Source organism: Bufo bufo, chromosome 5, assembly GCF_905171765.1.
Source record: "Bufo bufo chromosome 5, aBufBuf1.1, whole genome shotgun sequence".
NCBI classification, from domain to species: Eukaryota; Metazoa; Chordata; class Amphibia; order Anura; family Bufonidae; genus Bufo; species Bufo bufo.
Genome location: NC_053393.1, coordinates 452,344,692 through 452,366,855, shown reverse-complemented (window position 1 = coordinate 452,366,855; position 22,164 = coordinate 452,344,692). Strand labels below are relative to the sequence as shown.

The window sequence follows — 22,164 nt, the reverse complement described above, 5'->3', positions numbered from 1 at the left end:
AATTTGGGCCCCTTTGCGCATCTAGGCTGCAAAAAAGTGTCACACATCTGGTATCGCCGTACTCAGGAGAAGTTGGGCAATGTGTTTTGGGGTGTCATTTTACATATACCCATGCTGGGTGAGATAAATATCTTGGTCAAATGCCAACTTTGTATAAAAAAATGGAAAAAGTTGTCTTTTGCCAAGATATTTCTCACCCAGCATGGGTATATGTAAAATGACACCCCAAAACACATTGCCCAACTTCTCCTTAGTACGGCGATACCAGATGTGTGACACTTTTTTGCAGCCTAGGTGGGCAAAGGGGCCCACATTCCAAAGAGCACCTTTCGGATTTCACTGGTCATTTACCTACTTACCACACATTAGGGCCCCTGGAAAATGCCAGGGCAGTATAACTACCCCACAAGTGACCCCATTTTGGAAAGAAGACACCCCAAGGTATTCCGTGAGGGGCATGGCGAGTTCCTAGAATTTTTTATTTTTTGTCACAAGTTAGTGGAAAATGATGATTTTTTTTTTAATTTTTTTTTTTCATACAAAGTCTCATATTTCACTAACTTGTGACAAAAAATAAAAACTTCCATGAACTCACTATGCCCATCAGCGAATACCTTGGGGTCTCTTCTTTCCAAAATGGGGTCACTTGTGGGGTAGTTATACTGCCCTGGCATTCTAGGGGCCCAAATGTGTGGTAAGGAGTTTGAAATCAAATTCTGTAAAAAATGACGAGTGAAATCCGAAAGGTGCTCTTTGGAATATGGGCCCCTTTGCCCACCTAGGCTGCAAAAAAGTGTCACACATCTGGTATCTCCGTACTCAGGAGAAGGTGGGGAATGTGTTTTGGGGTGTCATTTTACATATACCCATGCTGGGTGAGAGAAATATCTTGGCAAAAGACAACTTTTCCCATTTTTTTATACAAAGTTGGCATTTGACCAAGATATTTATCTCACCTAGCATGGGTATATGTAAAAAGACACCCCAAAACACATTCCCCAACTTCTACTGAATACGGAGATACCAGATGTGTGACACTTTTTTGCAGCCTAGGTGGGCAAAGGGGCCCACATTCCAAAGAGCACCTTTCGGATTTCACTCGTCATTTTTTACAGAATTTGATTTCAAACTCCTTACCACACATTTGGGCCCCTAGAATGCCAGGGCAGTATAACTACCCCACAAGTGACCCCATTTTGGAAAGAAGAGACCCCAAGGTATTCGCTGATGGGCATAGTGAGTTCATGGAAGTTTTTATTTTTTGTCACAAGTTAGTGGAATATGAGACTTTGTAAGAAAAAAAAAAAAAAAAAAAAAAAAAAATCATCATTTTCCGCTAACTTGTGACAAAAAATAAAAAGTTCTATGAACTCACTATGCCCATCAGCGAATACCTTAGGGTGTGTACTTTCCGAAATGGGGTCATTTGTGGGGTGTTTGTACTGTCTGGCCATTGTAGAACCTCAGGAAACATGACAGGTGCTCAGAAAGTCAGAGCTGCTTCAAAAAGCGGAAATTCACATTTTTGTACCATAGTTTGTAAACGCTATAACTTTTACCCAAACCATTTTTTTTTTACCCAAACATTTTTTTTTTTTTTATCAAAGACATGTAGAACAATAAATTTAGAGCAAAATTTATATATGGATGTCGTTTTTTTTGCAAAATTTTACAACTGAAAGTGAAAAATGTCATTTTTTTGCAAAAAAATCGTTAAATTTCGATTAATAACAAAAAAAGTAAAAATGTCAGCAGCAATGAAATACCACCAAATGAAAGCTCTATTAGTGAGAAGAAAAGGAGGTAAAATTCATTTGGGTGGTAAGTTGCATGACCGAGCAATAAACGGTGAAAGTAGTGTAGGTCAGAAGTGTAAAAAGTGGCCTGGTCTTTCAGGGTGTTTAAGCACTGGGGGCTGAGGTGGTTAATATGCAAGTCATGTCTCAAGGCTTATTTTAAGGCAGGGGTGCACAACGTTTCTTGGTTGGGGGCCATATTGCCAGACTGAACCAATGACGATGGCCGAAATTAAAATTTAAATGTGTATTAACAACTGAAATATTGTACTTATGGCATATTGAACACACATTACATACCATTAATGTCTAGTTACACCTCCAGGACTCCCATCTAATGGGAGAAATACATGAAAAATACATGTGAGCAGCCAAAAGACATACATGTCTGTTACCAGATGGTTGGGGGCCACACAGAATGGTATCAAGGGCCGCATGTGGCCCCCGGGCCGCAGGTTGTGCACCTCTGTTTTAAGGCCTCTTTCACACGGGCGTCATGTTTTTGACCCGGATAAGATGCGGGTGCATCGCGGGAAAATGCGCAATTTTTCCACGCGAGTGCAAAACATTGCAATGCGTTTTGCACTCGCGTGAGAAAAATCGGCATGTTTGGTACCCAAACCCGAACTTCTTCACAGAAGTTCGGGTTAGGTGTTGTGTAGATTGTATTATTTTCCCTTATAACATGGTTATAAGGGAAAATAATAGCATTCTTAATACAGAATGCATAGTATAATAGGGCTGGAGGGGTTAAAAAAAATAAATAATATAATATTTTTTTTTTTAACTCACCTTAATCCACTTTTTCGAGCAGCCCGGCTTCTCTTCTGTCTTGTTCTTTGAGGAATAGGACCTTTGATTACGTCACTGCACTCATCACATGATCTTTTACCATGGTGATGGATCATGTGACGGACCATGTGATGAGCGTAGTGACGTCACCACAGATCCTTTTCCTGTGCACAGCAAAAGAAGAAGAAAGAAGAGATGCCGGCTGCGCGAACAAGTGGATTAAGGGGAGTTAAATAATTTTTTTAGTTTTTTTAACCCCTCCAGCCCTATTGTACAATGCATTCTGTATTAAGAATGCTATTATTTTCCCTTATAACCATGTTATAAGGGAAAATAATAATGATTGGGTCTCCATCCCGATCGTCTCCTAGCAACCGTGCGTGAAATTCGCACCGCATCCGCACTTGCTTGCAATTTTCACACAGCCCCATTGGGGACTGCGTTGCGTGGAAAATGCACAAAGAGGAGCATGCTGCGATTTTCACGCAACGCACAAGTGATGCGTGAAATTCACCGCTCATCTGCACAGCCCCATAGAAATTAACGGGTCCGGATTCAGTGCGGGTGCAATGCGTTCACCTCACACATTGCACCCGCGCGGAAATCTCGCCCGTGTGAAAGGGGCCTTACTGTAGCTCCAACAGTATTCCTTTTCTCAGAAGTTCATGTGGAATTGGCAATACAGTGCCTCAGTCGCCATAGTACAGGGATGGCCAACCTGGGGTTCCCCAGCTGTTGCAAAACTACAACTCCCAGCGTGACCAGACTGACTAAAGCGGTCATTCTACAGCTGGAGAGCTGCAGGTGGGCCATCCCTGCCATAGTTAAGTAGAATTCCTAAGGGTCCTCCAAACTAACCATTTATGGTGGTATGCTGACTATGCATTAGCAACGTATGAGCAGCTTCTGTTGGGACTGGAGAGTCTCTAACTCTCACCTTAAGGACCAGGCCATTTTTTGCAAATCTGACCTGTGTCACTTTATGTGGTGATAACTTTAAAAACGCTTTGACTTATCCAGGCCATTCTGAGAATGTTTTTTCGTCACATATTGTACTTCATGACACTAGTAAAATTAAGTTAAAAAAAAAATCATTTTTATTTATAAAAAAAAAAAATACCAAATTTACCAAAACTTTTAAAAAATTAGCAAATTTTCAAGTTTCAATTTCTCTACTTCTATAATACATAGAAATACCTACAGAAATAAATAGTTATTACTTTACATTCCCCATATGTCTACTTCATGTGTGAATCATTTTGGGAATGCCATTTTAGTTTTTGGGGATGTTACAAGGCTTAGAAGTTTAGAAGCAAATCTTGACATTTTTCAGAAATTTTCAAAAACCCAATTTTTAGGGACCAGTTCAGGTCTGAAGTCACTTTGTGAGGCTTACATAATAGAAACCACCCAAAAATGACCCCATTCTAGGAAACTACACCCCTCAAGGTATTCAAAACTGATTTTACAAACATCGTTAACCCTTTAGGTGTTCCACAAGAGTTAATGGCAAATGGAAATAAAATTTAAGAATTTTGATTTTTTGGCAAATTTTCCATTTTAATCCATTTTTTCCAGTAACAAAGCAAGGGTTAACAGCCAAAGAAAATGCTATATTTATTGCCCCGATTCTGTAGTGTGCAGAAACACCCCATATGTGGCCGTAAACTACTGTAAGGGCACACGGTAGGGCGTAGAGCAGGGATGCCCAACCTGCGGCCCTCCAGATGTTGTAAAAATACAACTCCCAGCATGCCTGGACAGCCTACAGCTATCAGTCTACAGCAGGGCATTGTGGGAGTTGTAGTTTAACAACAGCTGGAGGGCCGTTGGTTGGGCATCCCTGGCGTAGAGGGAAAGGTGCGCCGTGTGGTTTTTGGAAGGCAGATTTTGCTGGACTGGTTTCTTTACACCATGTCCCATTTTAAGCCCCCCTGATGCACCCCTAGAGTAGAAACTCCATAAAAGTGACCCCATTTTGGAAACTATGGGATAAGGTGGCAGTTTTGTTGGGACTATTTTTAGGGTACATATGATTTTTTGTTTATCTATATTACATTTTTGTGAGGCAAGGTTACCAAAAATAGAAATTCTGAAATTTAACCATAAACTGTTGAGAAACACCTAAAGGGTTAATAAAGTTTGTAAAATCAGTTTTGAATACCTTGAGGGGTGTAGTTTCTTAGATGGGGTCGCTTTTATGGAGTTTCTTCTCTATGGTGCATAAGGGGGGCTTCAAATGGGACATGGTGCCCAAAAAAAGGCCCATCAAAATCTGCCTTCCAGAAACCATACGGCGTTCCTTTCCTTCTGCACCCTGCCGTTTGGACATACAGCAGTTTACGACCACATATGGGGTGTTTCTGTAAACTGCAGAATCAGGGTAATAAATATTAAGTTTTGTTTGGCTGTTAACCCTTGCTTTGTTACTGGGAAAAAAAAAAATGATAAAAATAAAAAAAAAATTGCTGTTTTGGCACAGTTTTTATTTTATTTTTTTGACCATGTTCATCTGAGGGGTTAGGTCATGGGGTATTTTTATAGAGCAGATTCTTACGGACGCGGCGATACCCAATATATCTACCTTTTTAAATTTATTTTAGTTTTACTAAATAATATTTTTGAAAAAAATATTTTTTAGTTTTAGTGTCTCAAGTCGGAGAACCATAGTTTTTTTATCCAATTGTCAGTGGCTAAATTGGGGAAGGCAGGTTTTAGAAAAGTCACGGCACTCTCGAACTTCAATCCAAATTTTGTGTTTAATCACACCGAAAGATACAGCAACGTTTCGACACACAGGTCTTTCTCAAGCTACATGTGGTTTACAAGTGAACTCCAAAAAACATATATAGGGATATAATTCAATCCAAATTGGTTGGGGGGGGGGGGGGGTTGTACTGCTAAAAGGTCAAACCCCTGTACACTCACCCAATCGTGAACTTCAGTGATTATATTCAATTAATACATCGATATAACAATATCAACTGTGCATTTCAATTAAAATAAAACTTACCATGCGTCAGAGCAGAGATCCCATCCGGCATTAGGCGTGTATTGAGTGGCGTCTTCCGCGTGCCATGTTCTTCTCAACAGCACAGGGGAGAAGGAGACAGTCCCTGCCCCCTGTGCCGCTGCCACCAATGGGCTGATAGCAGGGAGGAGGAGGGGAGGGGAGGGGCTGCGGTCACTGCACCACCAATGAATATAGTTTATGCTTAATACAAACGCAGGCTGTGCTGCGGGGTGCCGGCCATATCCCATACCCGGCACCAGCCTCTATGACTGCACTCTGCGATCCTCCGCTATTAACCCCTCAGGTGCAGCATTGAGCAGGCACCTTGGCTAAATGCGCCCCCGTGTCGGCGATCGCCGCAAAACCGCAGGTCAATTCAGACCTGCGGTTTGCGGCTTTTACATGCGGCGGCGCCATCGGGTCCCCGTGGGGCTGTAGGGGGGACCAGATGGCATGGAAGGCAGCGCGATGCCTGACGAGCCTGTGAGATCCAGCCCCCTGGATCTCACAGGCCGAAGCTGTATGAGTAATACACACAGCATTGTAAAGGATTAGATACCCAAAAGTTGAAGTCCCAAAGTGGGACAAAAAATAAAGTGAAAAAAAAAAGTTGAAAAAATAAAGTTTTCCCCCCCAAAAAAAATGTAAAGTTTCAAGTAAAAATAAACAAAAACGTCATTTTCCCCAAATAAAGTAAAAAAAAATAAAAATAATAATTGTAAAAATTAGAAAAATCTAAAAAAAAAAAAAAAAGTTGACATATTAGGTATCGCCGCGTGCGTATCGACTGGCTCTATAAACATATCACATGACCTAACCCCTCAGATGAACACCGTAAACTGTGCTAAATAAACAATTTTTTTGTCACCTTACATCACACAAAGTACAACAGCAAGCGATCAAAAAGGCGTATGCCCACCAAAATAGTACCAATCTAATCACCAATCACCTCATCCCGCAAAAAATGAGCCCCTACCTAAGAATCGCCCAAAAAAAAAAAAATATGGCTCAGAATATGGAGACACTAAAACATAATTTTGTTTTAAAAAAGCTGTTAGTGTAAAACTTACATAAATAAAAAAAAAGTATACATATTAGGCATCGCCACGTCCGTAATAACCTGCTCTATAAAAATATCACATGACCTAACCACTCAGATGAACACCGTAAAAAAAAAAAAAAAAGGTGTAAAAAAAGCCATTTTTTGTCACCTTACATCACAAAAAGTGTAATAGCAAGCAATCAAAAAGTCATATGCACCCCAAAATATTGTCAGACCGTCATCTCATCCCGCAAAAAATGAGACACTACCTAAGATAATCGCCCAAAAACTGAAAAAAACTATGGCTCTCAGACTATGGAGACACTAAAGCATGATTTTTTTTTGTTTAAAAAATTAAATCATTGTGTAAAACTTACATAAATAAAAAAAAGTATACATATTAGGTATCGCCGCGTCCGTGACACCCTGGTCTATGAAAATACCACATGATCCAACCTGTCAGATGAATGTTGTAAACAAAAAATAAAAACAGTGCCAAAACAGCTATTTCTTGTTACCTTTCCTCACAAAAAGTGTAATATAGAGCAACCAAAAATCATATGTACCCTAAACTAGTAGCAACAAAACTGCCACCCTATCCGTTAGTTTCTAAAATGGGGTCACTTTTTTGGAGTTACTACTCTGGGGGTGCATCAGGGGGGGCTTCAAATGGGACATGGTGTCAAAAAACCAGTCCAGCAAAATCTGCCTTCCAAAAACCGTATGGCATTCCTTTCCTTCTGCGCCCTGCCGTGTGCCCGTACAGTAGTTTACGACCACATATGGGGTGTTTCTGTAAACTACAGAATCAGAGCCATAAATATTGAGTTTTGTTTGGCTGTTAACCCTTGCTTTGTAACTGGAAAAAAATTAAAATGGAAAATCTGCCAAAAATGTGAAATTTTGAAATTGTATCTCTATTTTCCATTAATTCTTGTGGAACACCTAAAGGGTTAACAATGTTTGAAATATCAGTTTTGAATACCTTGAGGGGTGTAGTTTCTAGAATGGGGTCATTTTTGGGTGGTTTCTATTATGTAAGGGCTCTTTCACACTTGCGTTCTTGTCTTCCGGCATAGAGTTCCGTCGTCGGGGCTCTATGCCGGAAGAATCCTGATCAGGATTATCCTAATGCATTCTGAATGGAGAGAAATCCGTTCAGGATGCATCAGGATGCATCAGGATGTCTTCAGTTCCGGAACGGAACGTTTTTTGGCCGGAGAAAATACCGCAGCATGCTGCGCTTTTTGCTCCGGCCAAAAATCCGGAACACTTGCCGCAAGGCCGGATCCGGAATTAATGCCCATTGAAAGGCATTGATCCGGATCCGGCCTTAAGCTAAACGTCGTTTCGGCGCATTGCCGGAGCCGACATTTAGCTTTTTCAGAGTGGTTACCATGGCTGCCGGGACGCTAAAGTCCTGGCAGCCATGGTAAAGTGTAGTGGGGAGCGGGGGAGCAGTATACTTACCGTCCGTGCGGCTCCCGGGGCGCTTCAGAGTGACGTCAGGGCGCCCCAAGCGCATAGATCATGTGATCACATGGATCACGTCATCCATGCGCATGGGGCGCTCTGACGTCACTCTGGAGCGCCCCGGGAGCCGCACGGACTGTAAGTATACCGCTCCCCCGCTCCCCGCTCCTACTATGGCAACCAGGACTTTAATAGCGTCCTGGGTGCCATAGTAACACTGAACGCATTTGGAAGACGGTTCCGTCTTCAAATGCTTTCAGTACACTTGCGTTTTTCCGGATCCGGCGTGTAATTCCGGCAAGTGGAGTACACGCCGGATCCGGACAACGCAAGTGTGAAAGAGGCCTTAGCCTCACAAAGTGACTTCAGACCTGAACTGGTCCTTAAAAAGTTGGTTTTTGAAAATTTCAAGATTTACTTCTAAACTTCTAAGCCTTGTAACGTCCCCCAAAAATAATATGGCATTTCCAAAATGATCCTAACATGAAGTAGACATATGGGGAAAGTAATACCTACAAAAATAGTTATTACTTTACAATGTATTATAGAAGTAGAGAAATTGAAACTTGGAAATTTTTGGCAAATGTGGTATTTTTTTATAAATAGAAAAAAATAATTTTTTACTCCATTTTATTTGTGTCATGAAGTACAATATGTGATGAAAAAAAAAAATAAGCTCAGAATGGCCTGGATAAGGCTACTTTCACACTAGCGCTCGGAGCGGGTCCGTCTGATGTTTCATCAGACGGATCCGCTCCTATAATGCAAACGCTTGCATCCGTTCAGAACGGATCCGTTTGCATAACAGTTTATTTCAGATCTGATTTTTCACTTCGGAAAACTCAGATCCGACAGTATATTCTAAACACAGAAGCGTTCCCATGGTGATGGGGACGCTTCAAGTTAGAATATACTGAGAACTGTGTACATGACTGCCCCCTGCTGCCTGGCAGATGCTGCCAGGCAGCAGGGGGCAGACCCCCCCTCCTGTATTTAACTTATTGGTGGCCAGTGCGGCCCCCCCTCCCTCCCCAGTATTAAATACGAGCAGTGCGGTCTCCCCCTCCCTCCCCAGTATTAAATACGAGCAGTGCGGTCTCCCCCTCCCTCCCCAGTATTAAATATGACCAGTGCGGTCTCCCCCTCCCTCCCCAGTATTAAATATGAGCAGTGTGGTCTCCACTCCCTCCCTCCCCAGTATTAAATATGAGCAGTGCGGTCTCCCCCTCCCTCCCTCCCCAGTATTAAATATGACCAGTGCGGTCTCCCCCTCCCTCCCTCCCCAGTATTAAATATGAGCAGTGCGGTCTCCCCCTCCCTCCCTCCCCAGTATTAAATATGAGCAGTGCGGTCTCCCCCTCCCTCCCTCCCCAGTATTAAATATGAGCAGTGCGGTCTCCCCCTCCCTCCCTCCCCAGTATTAAATATGAGCAGTGCGGTCTCCCTCTCCCTCCCTCCCCAGTATTAAATATGACCAGTGCGGTCTCCCCCTCCCTCCCTCCCTCCCCAGTATTAAATATGACCAGTGCGGTCTCCCCCTCCCTCCCCAGTATTAAATATGAGCAGTGCGGTCTCCCCCTCCCTCCCCAGTATTAAATATGAGCAGTGCGGTCTCCCCCTCCCTCCCCAGTATTAAATATGACCAGTGCGGTCTCCCCCTCCCTCCCTCCCCAGTATTAAATATGAGCAGTGCGGCCTCCCCCTCCCTCTATTCATTGGTGGCCAGTGCGGATTCAAAGTATTGTGATCAGTGCGGCCTCTCCCCCCACCCCCCCCCAATCATTGGTGGCAGCGGAGAGTACCGATCGGAGTCCCAGTTTAAATCGCTGGGGCTCCGATCGGTTACCATGGCAGCCAAGACGCTATTGCAGTCTTGGCTGCCATGGTTACTTAGCAACAAATAGAATCATTATACTTACCTGAAGAGCTGCGATGTCTGTGACCGGCCGAGAGCTCCTCCTACTGGTAAGTGAAAGGTCTGTGCAGCGCATTGCCTATAGACCTGTCACTTACCAGTAGGAGGAGCTCCCGGCCGGTCACATAGATCGCAGCTCTTCAGGTAAGTATAATGCTGCTATTTGTTGCTAAGTAACCATGGCAGCCAAGACTGCAATAGCATCTTGGCTGCCATGGTAACCGATCGGAGCCCCAGCGATTTAAACTGGGACTCCGATCGGTACTCTCCGCTGCCACCAATGATGGGGGGGGGGGGGGGGGGGGCAGTCATGTACACAGTTTTCAGTATATTCTGACTGCCCCCTGCTGCCTGGCAGCAGGGGGCAGACCCCCCATCCTGTATTTAACTTATTGGTGGCCAGTGCGGCCCCCCCTCCCTCCCCAGTATTAATTGTAACCAGTGCGGCCCCCCTCCCTCTATATTCATCGGTGGCCAGTGCGGATATTAAATATGACCAGTGCGGTCTCCCCCTCCCTCCCTCCCCAGTATTAAATATGAGCAGTGCGGTCTCCCCCTCCCTCCCCAGTATTAAATACGAGCAGTGCGGTCTCCCCCTCCCTCCCTCCCCAGTATTAAATATGACCAGTGCGGTCTCCCCCTCCCTCCCTCCCCAGTATTAAATATGACCAGTGCGGTCTCCCCCTCCCTCCCTCCCCAGTATTAAATATGACCAGTGCGGTCTCCCCCTCCCTCCCCAGTATTAAATATGAGCAGTGTGGTCTCCACTCCCTCCCTCCCCAGTATTAAATATGAGCAGTGCGGTCTCCCCCTCCCTCCCCAGTATTAAATACGAGCAGTGCGGTCTCCCCCTCCCTCCCTCCCCAGTATTAAATATGAGCAGTGCGGTCTCCCCCTCCCTCCCTCCCTCCCTCCCCAGTATTAAATATGAGCAGTGCGGTCTCCCCCTCCCTCCCTCCCCAGTATTAAATATGACCAGTGCGGTCTCCCCCTCCCTCCCTCCCCAGTATTAAATATGACCAGTGCGGTCTCCCCCTCCCTCCCTCCCCAGTATTAAATATGAGCAGTGTGGTCTCCACTCCCTCCCTCCCCAGTATTAAATATGAGCAGTGCGGTCTCCCCCTCCCTCCCTCCCCAGTATTAAATATGAGCAGTGCGGTCTCCCCCTCCCTCCCTCCCCAGTATTAAATATGAGCAGTGCGGTCTCCCCCTCCCTCCCTCCCCAGTATTAAATATGAGCAGTGCGGTCTCCCCCTCCCTCCCTCCCCAGTATTAAATATGAGCAGTGCGGCCTCCCCCTCCCTCTATTCATTGGTGGCCAGTGCGGATTCAAAGTATTGTGATCAGTGCGGCCTCTCCCCCCCCCCCCCCCCCAATCATTGGTGGCAGCGGAGAGTACCGATCGGAGTCCCAGTTTAAATCGCTGGGGCTCCGATCGGTTACCATGGCAGCCAAGACGCTATTGCAGTCTTGGCTGCCATGGTTACTTAGCAACAAATAGAATCATTATACTTACCTGAAGAGCTGCGATGTCTGTGACCGGCCGAGAGCTCCTCCTACTGGTAAGTGAAAGGTCTGTGCAGCGCATTGCCTATAGACCTGTCACTTACCAGTAGGAGGAGCTCCCGGCCGGTCACATAGATCGCAGCTCTTCAGGTAAGTATAATGCTGCTATTTGTTGCTAAGTAACCATGGCAGCCAAGACTGCAATAGCGTCTTGGCTGCCATGGTAACCGATCGGAGCCCCAGCGATTTAAACTGGGACTCCGATCGGTACTCTCCGCTGCCACCAATGATGGGGGGGGGGGAGAGGCCGCACTGATCACAATACTTTGAATCCGCACTGGCCACCAATGAATAGAGGGAGGGGGAGGCCGCACTGCTCATATTTAATACTGGGGAGGGAGGGAGGGGGAGACCGCACTGCTCATATTTAATACTGGGGAGGGAGGGAGGGGGAGACCGCACTGCTCATATTTAATACTGGGGAGGGAGGGAGGGGGAGACCGCACTGCTCATATTTAATATCCGCACTGGCCACCGATGAATATAGAGGGAGGGGGGCCGCACTGGTTACAATTAATACTGGGGAGGGAGGGGGGGCCCGCACTGGCCACCAATAAGTTAAATACAGGAGGGGGGGGGGGGTCTGCCCCCTGCTGCCTGGCAGAACCTGCCAGGCAGCAGGGGGCAGTCATGTACACAGTTCTCAGTATATTCTAACTTGAAGCGTCCCCATCACCATGGGAACGCCTCTGTGTTAGAATATACTGTCGGATTTGAGTTTCACGATGTAACTCAAATCCGATGGTATATTCTAACATAGAGGCGTTCCCATGGTGATGGGGACGCTTCAAGTTAAAATATACCATCGGATTGGAGAAAACTCCGATCTGATGGTATAATCCTGACTTTACATTGAAAGTCAATGGGGGACGGATCCGTTTGAAATTGCACCATATTGTGTCAATGTCAAACGGATCCGTCCCCATTGACTTGCATTGTAAGTCTGGACGGATCCGTTTGGCTCCGCACGGCCAGGCGGACACGAAAACGCTGCAAGCTGCGTTCGGGTGTCCGCCTGCTGAGCGGAGCGGAGGCCAAACGGTGCCAAACTGATGCATTCTGAGCGGATCCGCATCCACTCAGAATGCATTGGGGCAGTACGGATCCGTTCGGGGCCGCTTGTGAGAGCCTTCAAACGGAACTCACAAGCGGAGCCCCGAACGCTAGTGTGAAAGTAGCCTAAGTCAAAGCGTTTTAAAGTTATCACCACATAAAGTGACACTGGTCAGATTTGCAAAAAATGGCCTGGTCCTTAACGTGAAAATGACCCCGATCTCTAAGGGGTTAAAGGAAATCTGTCAGCAGGATCAACCTTATTAAACAAGCCGAACTGCCTGGTAGAGTTGATCCTGTTAATTAAAATTGTATCTGTCTTGTGAAAATTGGTTACAGCATGGCTGAAAAAGAAAAAGTTTATTCTTCAAACAAGCGAGAGCTTCAGTGCTCCTCAGTGTTCCAGTGTCGGACAGTCTCTCCGTGCACTGAAGCCGGGTTATTTATCAAACTGGTGTAATTTAGAACTGGCTTAGTTGCCCATAGCAACCAGAGTCCACTTCTCATTTTCCAAAGGAGCTGTCCAAAATTAAAGGTGGAATCTGATTGGTTATAACAGGGCTCCAGATGGCGACCAAAATGGTCACCAATGCGACTTGGAATTGCAAAATAGCGACAAGACTTTGTAGTCTTGTCGCCATTTGCGCCTAAACCCTCCGCTGCTCTGCCTCTAAGAAAAAAAGACTTTCATCCAGCAGAGACACGCTGCAGCCGTCTGAAGATCCGCCCCTCACACTACTCGGCATAGAGGGTGGGCGTGGCTTGGGTTCCCGCATCTTGTGCTTCCGCTTCCAGCAGTCTGCTTCTGAATTCACAAGTCTGTGAGATCCCGGCCCGGAGTCCTGCTGAGTGCAGGAGCGCACGGCGTCATTGGTTGCGTTGACGCCGTGCGCTTCCTGCTGCCACCGCAGTACAGTGATACACTGGTATAGATCATACCAGTGTATTACTGTACTGCGGCGGCAGCAGGAAGCGCATGGCGTAATAGCAACCAATGACGCCGTGCGCTCCTGCACTCAGCAGGACTCCGGGCCGGGATCTCACAGACTTGTGAATTCAGCACTCCTGCATCGCAAATCCCGTCAAGCTCCCAGCAGACCTTGGGTTCCCACAGGTCACTGGTCTCTACATAATGGTCCAGTCTCCACAAGCAGGAAATGCCAGGAGACGCCTGCTCAGCCAATCACTAGCTTTGGCGCTATACTTTTCTCGGCCAGTGATTGACTGAGCTGCCGAGACCAGTGGAGATCCATTAAGCATTGAAATTGGAGTGGCAGGGGATCAGTGGTGGTGAGTATTGATTCTTTTTAAACCACCCTGAGCACTGTACTAAAAATTTTGCCTCCCCTGTCAACTCCTTTTAATATTTTTCCAAATCAGCACTAAATGACATATGTACAGTTGCTGTCTGATTTCTAGTGTGTTCCTGGTTTAAGCTGTCCATGCACTAATGATTGACAGCCGTGACACCTTTTTTTTTTTTTTTCCTGGCACCTATAACAGGAGTTAGATTGCTGTGTTAGATTATTTTCAGTCATTGCAGGTGCTGATGGCCTAGTAAAAAAGTAAATTAACAGCTCATGGTACAGTCCTGTTCACAGACCTGCCTCATTGGGCATGTACCAGCTGACTTCATCAACATGCACTGCTTAAAGGGGTTATTGTGTCCTCTCAGACTTAGGCCTCTTGCACACGACCGTATGCATTTTGCGGTCTGCAAAAAATGGTTCTGCATAAAATACTGATGACGTCCGTGTGCATTCTGTATTTTGCGGAACGGAACAGCTGGCCCCTAATAGAACAGTCCTATCCTTGTCCGTAATGCGGACGATAATAGGACATGTTCTATTTTTTTTTGCGGAACAGAAGTACGGACATACGGAAACAGAATGCACACGGAGTAACTTACGTTTATTTTGCGGACCCATTGAAATGAATGGTTCCGTATACGGCCCGCAAAAAAAAAAAAAAAACAAGCGGAATGGACATGGAAAGAATATACACGTTCGTGTGCATGAGGCCTTAGATGGCTTATATGCTCCTAAGCATCCCAGCTATATTATATATATTTTAAATTTGGCGACTAAAAATTTCATTTGGCTCCTAAATTTTTCAGGTTAGGAGCCAATGGCTCCTTCATATTTTTTTTTGTCTGGAGCCCTGTTATAAGTCTCTCAGGAACGCTGCAACAGATTTTCACAGGACAGGCATCACTTTAAATCAGCAGGCTCAACCCTACCAGACAGTATGCCTGGATTCATAGGCTTGATCCTGCCTACTGATGCTATTTAAAGAAAATGGGTGACCAAAAAAGTCTGTCATTTAAAACCACACATCCTTTTTTTCTAATCAGTTTTTCTTTTCCGATTGCAGTTTTTTGTATTCTATTTTCCTAAACATGATCATGGGGGCAGCCATCTTGCCTGAGCGGTTCTTGACAGCATTTAGAAAATTGCTTTACAGCAGCCCCTTGGGCCATAGACACATTGGTCAGGAGTTTTCTAGGCTGCTCTGTGACCTGTGCGGAGGTCATTGTTAGGGTCCAGTCACACGTCCGCAAAATGGGGCCGGATCCGTTTCGCAACGGATTCGGACCCATTCATTTTCAACGCGGCCGCAAAAGATTCGGACAGCACACAGTGTGCTGTCCGCATTTCCGTTGTGCAAAAAATAGAACATGTCCTATTCTTGTCCCCAGACACGTGCCGGCCATGTGCGATCCGCAAAATGCAGAACGCACATAGCCGGTGTCCGTGTTTTGCGGACCGCAAAACACTTGGACGTTTGATTGGACCCTCAGTGTTGAGCGAAGTGAGCTTTGGATGCTTCATCCAAAGTCGCTTCATTCAAAACTTTGGAATAAAACTGTACGGAGATCCGTCTCCGTACAGTATTAGAATGTATGGGCTCCGATGAGCCGAAGTAAGTTATTCACGAAGTTGAGCGTGACTTCATTGAATAACTTCTGTAGTTGATTTTTAAAAACCACTTTAAAACTTGAAACCGAACTCAACACTAGTCATTGTACAAGGAAAGAACAGATACATTCTGACAATCACCTACTGTAAATGGAGGACCCTGTCTTATCTGTACACAGAGGTGGTATCATTACAGGCAGGATTAGAATTACAGATAAGCAGGTAACTGCAGTAAAGAGATCTGTACAGACCAAGTAGTGGTGCCAATTATTAGACTTAGTGGCCAGTGCGAAAACTGCAGGATTTTATTTAAATATAGATATTGACATGAAAAATAAAAAATTAAAACTCAAAAATGATCAAAACAATAGGTCATTTTGTGATGACACATTCCCTTTAACACAAAAGTGTCTAAACTCTAGCAAGATGCAGCGACTTTACCTTACAATGTGATAAATCTAGGGCATCTTGAGACCGCCTGATCTAGGGTCACACTGTCTACGTATTAGGCAGGATTAGAAAAGCTGCCCCAATGCTGTCTATACTGTCAAATGACTGCACACACGGCCAGAACAGCACTGGAAGTATTTCGGGCGCTGTTTACCATGTGTAACCTGAGCTCTTTCCCAATCCAGAGATTCAGGTGGTGCACAATGGAGCCGCTCGCATCCTCGGCACATCTGTGTGGGTGGAACAGGACGACTCTGCTAAACCAGTTCCCGTCCTATTGCTCATTTGTGAATAATCATCTCTGAACAGGATCCGGCTCCCGGACAAGCCGATGGGCAACAAGTGCCACATGCTAATGCAAAGGTCTGGTCAGCAAATCCTCTGGACCACGAGGGACTGCGAAATGAACGTCCCCAGGAGGCTCCTTCACAACCAAAAAAACCTCTGAATGCAAAAGAAGAATCAATAACGGGGCGTAGGAGGCGTGCGGCGCGGCCCGTGTTAAGAAATTAATTTCGGTTATAAAGCTGGACGCCAGAACGCGCCCCCGCCTCTTTTTCCGCCAAGTCTTGGCCTCTATTTAGAGTGCAGAACTGTACTTTGTAATTGCTGCTAGGTACAGCTAGATCGGATACACGGCTATTGACTGCAAAGCCATTTTATTAACTCCTCCTGTACCGAAAAATACTGAACTTCTCATTCTTTATGTCCATGACCCCAAACCATTGCTAGCAAAAGCTCTATTTTATTATGTACATGTTTAAAAAAAAAATTATATATATTTTATATTATTATTATTATTATCATTAATAATAATAATAATAATAATAATAAATAGTACTATTATATCTACTTCTGTATTATTATATTAATATATTTTTAAAAGGGGTTGTCCAATGTCTAACATTCCCCCTCAATGCCCAGGCCCCTCATATAGATTATACTTACCTGCTCCCCGACACCCATGTTGCTCCTGATCCCCGCATGTTGTAGAGGAAAGTGTCAAGCGTATATATATCCCAAGGAAAACAAGTCCAGGGCAGCACACCTTGATACTAGAAAGGAGTGCCAGAGGTGCAAACTCGACCACACATATAGAATTAAAAAAACACGCAGCATTATCCTTTATTCACCCGTGCGACGTTTTGGTCCCAGCAAGCGAACCGTTCTCAAGCCATTGGGGGGGGGGGGGGTGGGTGTGTTATACATTGAATAACCCCTTTTATACTGATGACCTATCCTCAGCACAGTTGATTTTAAAGGGATTCTGTCATGAGATTTCAGCCCTATAAGCTAAACATATGGCCAGGTCCGTACTAATAACATGAATCCTAAACTGCCCTTATTAAACCTGCTTGTGGCTCTATTAGCCCCAAAAACTGGTTTTTATAAGCTGTCACTCACCTACCTAAGGTGCCCAAGGGGTTTTACGTTAACCCAGGGTGCCCGCCCGCACCCCTCGCCGTCTGGTGCCCGGCGCTGCCTTCCTCAGCCCCGCCTCTGCAATCCTCCCGTCCCACTGCTAGATCCGGCGCCTGCGCACTAGGCTCAGCCTGATGCGCCGCGGACTCCTGGCAGCGGCTTCGTTGAGCCGAGTGCGCATGCGCCCGATCTAGCAGTGGGACGGGAGGATTCATGTTATTAGTACGGACCTGGCCATATGTTTAGCTTATAGGGATCAAATCTCATGACAGAATCCCTTTAAGGTATTCACACATCAGTGTTTTAGCTCGGTCTACGAGTCCGTGTGTTTAGCACGGATGCATGCTCTATTTTGTCCGTGTTGACGGATCCATCACACCCATTATAGTCTATGGGTCCGTGAAAACCACGGATGCCATCCGTGTTGCACGGATCATTAAGAAGAGATGCTTTGAAAATTATTTTTCAGCTGTTCAGGGTCAGTGAAACACAGATACAACACGGACAGCAAAAAACGGACACACAGACCCAACACGGATCCTTCACAGATGCATCACTGACCACCTGCTCATGGATTTGAGCACGGACATGTGAATGAGGCTTAAGAGGTATTTTTTTTTTTTTTTTAAGGGGGCCAGGGGTCTGTCCCATTTATAAATGCAAATACACCAGCTACCACGTGAAGGGATCTGGCCACACAATGCAGCGATACCCAGTGCCCATCCCAACAGGGAGTTTTTACATTAGATCTTAATCCAGCTAAAAGAAGAGGCGTCCCGGACGCGCCATTCCCTGTAACGTCCATATGTCTAACTTACAGGCTACGTTCACACAAGTAAAATCCGCTCTGGATTCCATCGCTAAAAAAAAGGCTGTTTTCCGCAGGAGAATTCACCATCTAAAACACCAACGGCCTCCCACTGACTTCAATTGAAAAATGCCAGCAGGCGCATACAGTATAATTTTTCTCCGCCACTAAATTGAGATCCGCTTTTGTAGTAGCATGAGAGTGCATTCTGCATTGAAGTCAATAGGGAAACAGAAAAGATCCGCTTCATTCACACGAACCTATTTTGTTTCCGTTCATTTTTTTTTTTGCGGATAGGATGCCGACCCATTCATTTCAACGGGTCCGGCAAAAATGCGGACAGCACACCGTGTGCTATGCGCATCCGTATGTCCAATCCATAGCTCTGCAAAAAAAAATAGAACATACCCTATTCTTGTCCATTTTGCGGGCTCCGTAAATAAATGGATCCGTAAATAAATAATGGATGCCATACGGACGCATCCGTTTTTTTTTGCGGATCCTCAATTTGCAGCCCGCAAAACACATGCGGTCGTGTGAATATAGCCTTAGAGGCGGGTTTGCGCCGCCAAAAACGCTGCTGAATTATCCTAAGGACTGGATTAGAAAAACTGGCAAAAAGGCTTCTAAAAATTCCTCCAAAACCGCCACCAAATTAGATATCGGCCACCCAAAAAAATACCCGTTTTCAGCTATGGATTTTTTGCCATGTGAACCTTTCCACATGCGCTGGCTTTATCTGCGGGCATTTTAAAGGGGTTGGTTCATCTGGCACATCGCTAGGATAGGTGCAGGTCTCATAGGTGGGGCCTACACCTATAGCTGAAATGGGTCCCCGCAAGTGTATGAGAGGGGGAGAATGGAAAGAACAGCACACTCACCTATGAATGGAAGGTGCAGTCCACTCCCAACCCACTTTGTGGGATCTATTTCTGGAAAAAGGTGGGGGGTCCAGAGGTGTGAACCACATCGGTGACGTATCCTAGCGATATGCCACCAATGTCTCTACTGATCCACCCATTTCCTTCCCTTTAGGGTCCATTCACACGTCCGCATAACTGGTCCGCATCCGTTCTGCAATTTTGCGGAACGGGTGCGGACCCATTCATTTTCAATGGTGCCGCAAAAGATGCGGACAGTACACTGTGTGCTGTTCGCATCCGCACTTCCGTTCCGCGGTCCCACAAACAAATAGAACATATCCTATTCTTGTCCGCAGCCACCGGCAAGAAAAGGCATCTCTATTATAGCGCCGGCCATGTGCAGTCCGCAAAATACGGAATGCAGGTGGCCGATGTTTTTCGGATTCGCAACTTGCGGACCGCAAAACAGTTGCGGACGTGTGAATGGACCCTTAATGAATCACACTTCCCATAAATGAAAATACATTGGTCTCCCTGGTGGAGACGAATGAATATAAAATAGGGATCACCGTATAATTAGCGAGCCGGCGGTAAAAGAGCGTCACTCCTAGCAGACCAGGCGCTTACAACAGGTCCCACCAGCTTATGGCCAGGAGACCTTTCTAATCAAGGCTGACCGATATGTAAAACCCTTTTCAGACTCTGCTCACACTAGCCGCCGCCATCTAATATTTATCACATCCATGACTGAAAGGAACATCCCGTGACCATCCATATAAATAACGGGTTTCTGCCTCGTCACTGGACGCGGGGTCACAGTCTGGTACTACGTGTATATTCACGCACGGCAGGGATCTCGCTATATATATATATATATATATATATATATATATATATATATATATAATCACTGGCAGCACCACCCTAAAAAGGTATAGGGGTAAAGGGTGCAATATCCAAGTATGGTAACAGGTGTTTACCCAAAGCGACGTTTCGGTTCATGCCACCATATGGGTGAATAAACACACTATTCCATAGAAGAATCGCTTTGGAGTGCAGTCCGACACCCCTTTAAATAAAACCCTTGCCGGTAAAGCAGAACCTTATTCTTCAAAAATAAGGGGTCACAAAATGCACCTCCTGTAAATGAAGACGCCATTGTAATCTCATCACTTTGACCATGTCTCCGTCCTGTGAACACCCAGACGCCGCCAGTAAATTACTACAATTAGGGCTCATGCACACCAACATATTTTTTTTCCCCGTGTCTGTTCCGTTTTCTTTTTTGCGGACGGTATGCGGAACCATTCACTTTAACGGGTCCGGAAAAAAACTAACGGAAGTTACTTCGTGTGCATTCCATTTCCGTATGTCCACATGTCCATTCTGCCAAAAAATAGAACATGTCCTATTATTGTCCGCATTATGGATAAGGATGGGACCGTTCTATTAGGAGGCAGCTGTTCCGTTCCGCAAAATACGGATTGCACACGGATGTCATCAGTATTTTTTGCGTAGTGCAAAATACATACGGTCGTGTGGATGAGCCCTCAGTGGTCACCCAGTCACCAAACCTAATGGCGGTAGGTGACCACATCGGTAGGTGACAATAGCTGTCAACTTCCCCAATAACCCGCACACTTCTCACATGATGCCCGCACAGACCCTCAGCACCCGGGCATCCCCGGGCACGCACACAAAGCACCGGAATGTGGCACGGAGGATGGAGCCTATGGGCGCTGCTGCTGCCCTTCATTAATACACTGTCCCCCAGAACAAAGTACTCACTCACTACAGCCGCGCAGCTCCCGCTCTGGACAGGCCGGTCCGGGTCCGCACAAGTAACTTTGCAGACATCTGAAGGGAAGTGTCCCCTCCCCACTAAGTGCTCTCACCCTAAAGAAGTCCGAGGAGAAGAAACCATAAGCGGCTGGAGAGGAGGGGAGTCCGCAGCCGGGGAGGATGAAGCTCACAGCGTTACACACTGCTGCTGGCTGAGGATCTGCCTCCCGCACCCTAGCCTCCGCCGCTGTCTCTCCCCTCCTGTCTCGGAGCTGTCACTCAAAGCGCGCCACGTGACTCGGAGCGCTTACCAAACCACGAGTTCCGATGGGCACGTTGAGCAAGGCGGTGACGTCACGCGGACACGCCCCCAAGCTGTGGAGGAGCGAGCTGTCGCGTAGTGAACCGCATCCCTGTCACTTCATTGTCCGCGGGCGGAGTAAGCGCTCCCTGCGGTCTGCGCTCCGGCGCTTTATGTGTGGCGCATGCCGCAGCGCTTTATTACATCTCCGCTACGTGTGAACGGGGTTGTGGTAAAGCTTTGGGTGGCGCTATACCTTGTCCTCAGACTGTAATATGGCGCACCCTCCTGTTGAAGCAAGTACCACGACGAGTCTAACCTGTTGTTCCTGTGTCCTCCTGTAATGAAATGGTTTGTCCTCAGGATGCCGCAGGTTTGGGCAGGGGCTGCACAGTGACCGGAAATCTGATTTGGGGCTCATGCACACAAACGTTTTTTTGTGTTCTGTATACGGAACCATTCATTTCAATGGGGCCGCAAAAGATGCCGACAGCACTCTGTGTGCTGTCCACATCCGTTGCTCCGTTCCGTGGCCCCGCAAAAATTATGAGGCACGTCCTATTCTTGTCCGTTTTGCGGACAAGGATAGGCATTTCTATAATGGGCCTCCTGTTCTGTTCTGCAAATTGCACGGTAGTGTGCATGAGCCCTTAGCGTGCATTCACACGACCGTAAGTGTTATGCGGTCTGCAAATTGAGAATCAGCAAAACACGGATACCGGCCGTGTGCTTTCCGCAATTTGCGGACCGCACATGGCCAGCGCTATATAGAGAATGCCTAAGCTTGTCTGCGGTTACGGACAAGAATAGGACATGCTCTATCTTTTTTGCGGGGCCACGGAACAGAACAACGGATGCGGACAGTACACGGTGTGGTGTCCGCATGTTTTGCGGCCCCATTGAAATGAATGGGTCCGCACCCGTTCCGCAAATTTTCCATTTATACGGTCATGTGAATGCACCCTAAGGG

At 46.1% G+C, this 22,164-nt stretch overlaps 1 protein-coding gene across 6 annotated transcripts in view; it reads right to left on the bottom strand.

The window, feature by feature from the left end:
• The window catches only part of FAM126A (family with sequence similarity 126 member A), a 162,340-nt gene extending 141,197 nt beyond the window's left edge, over nucleotides 1-21,143 (bottom strand). For 4 of the 6 annotated variants that reach the window (XM_040433670.1, XM_040433672.1, XM_040433676.1 and 1 more), the window contains exon 1: nucleotides 20,900-21,143. The gene's annotated coding sequence lies outside the window, so the exon portion shown is untranslated. The remainder of the gene's footprint in view (nucleotides 1-20,899) is intronic. The other 2 variants (XM_040433671.1, XM_040433674.1) reach the window with 1 other exon arrangement.
• Between the last annotated feature and the right edge of the window lie 1,021 nt (nucleotides 21,144-22,164).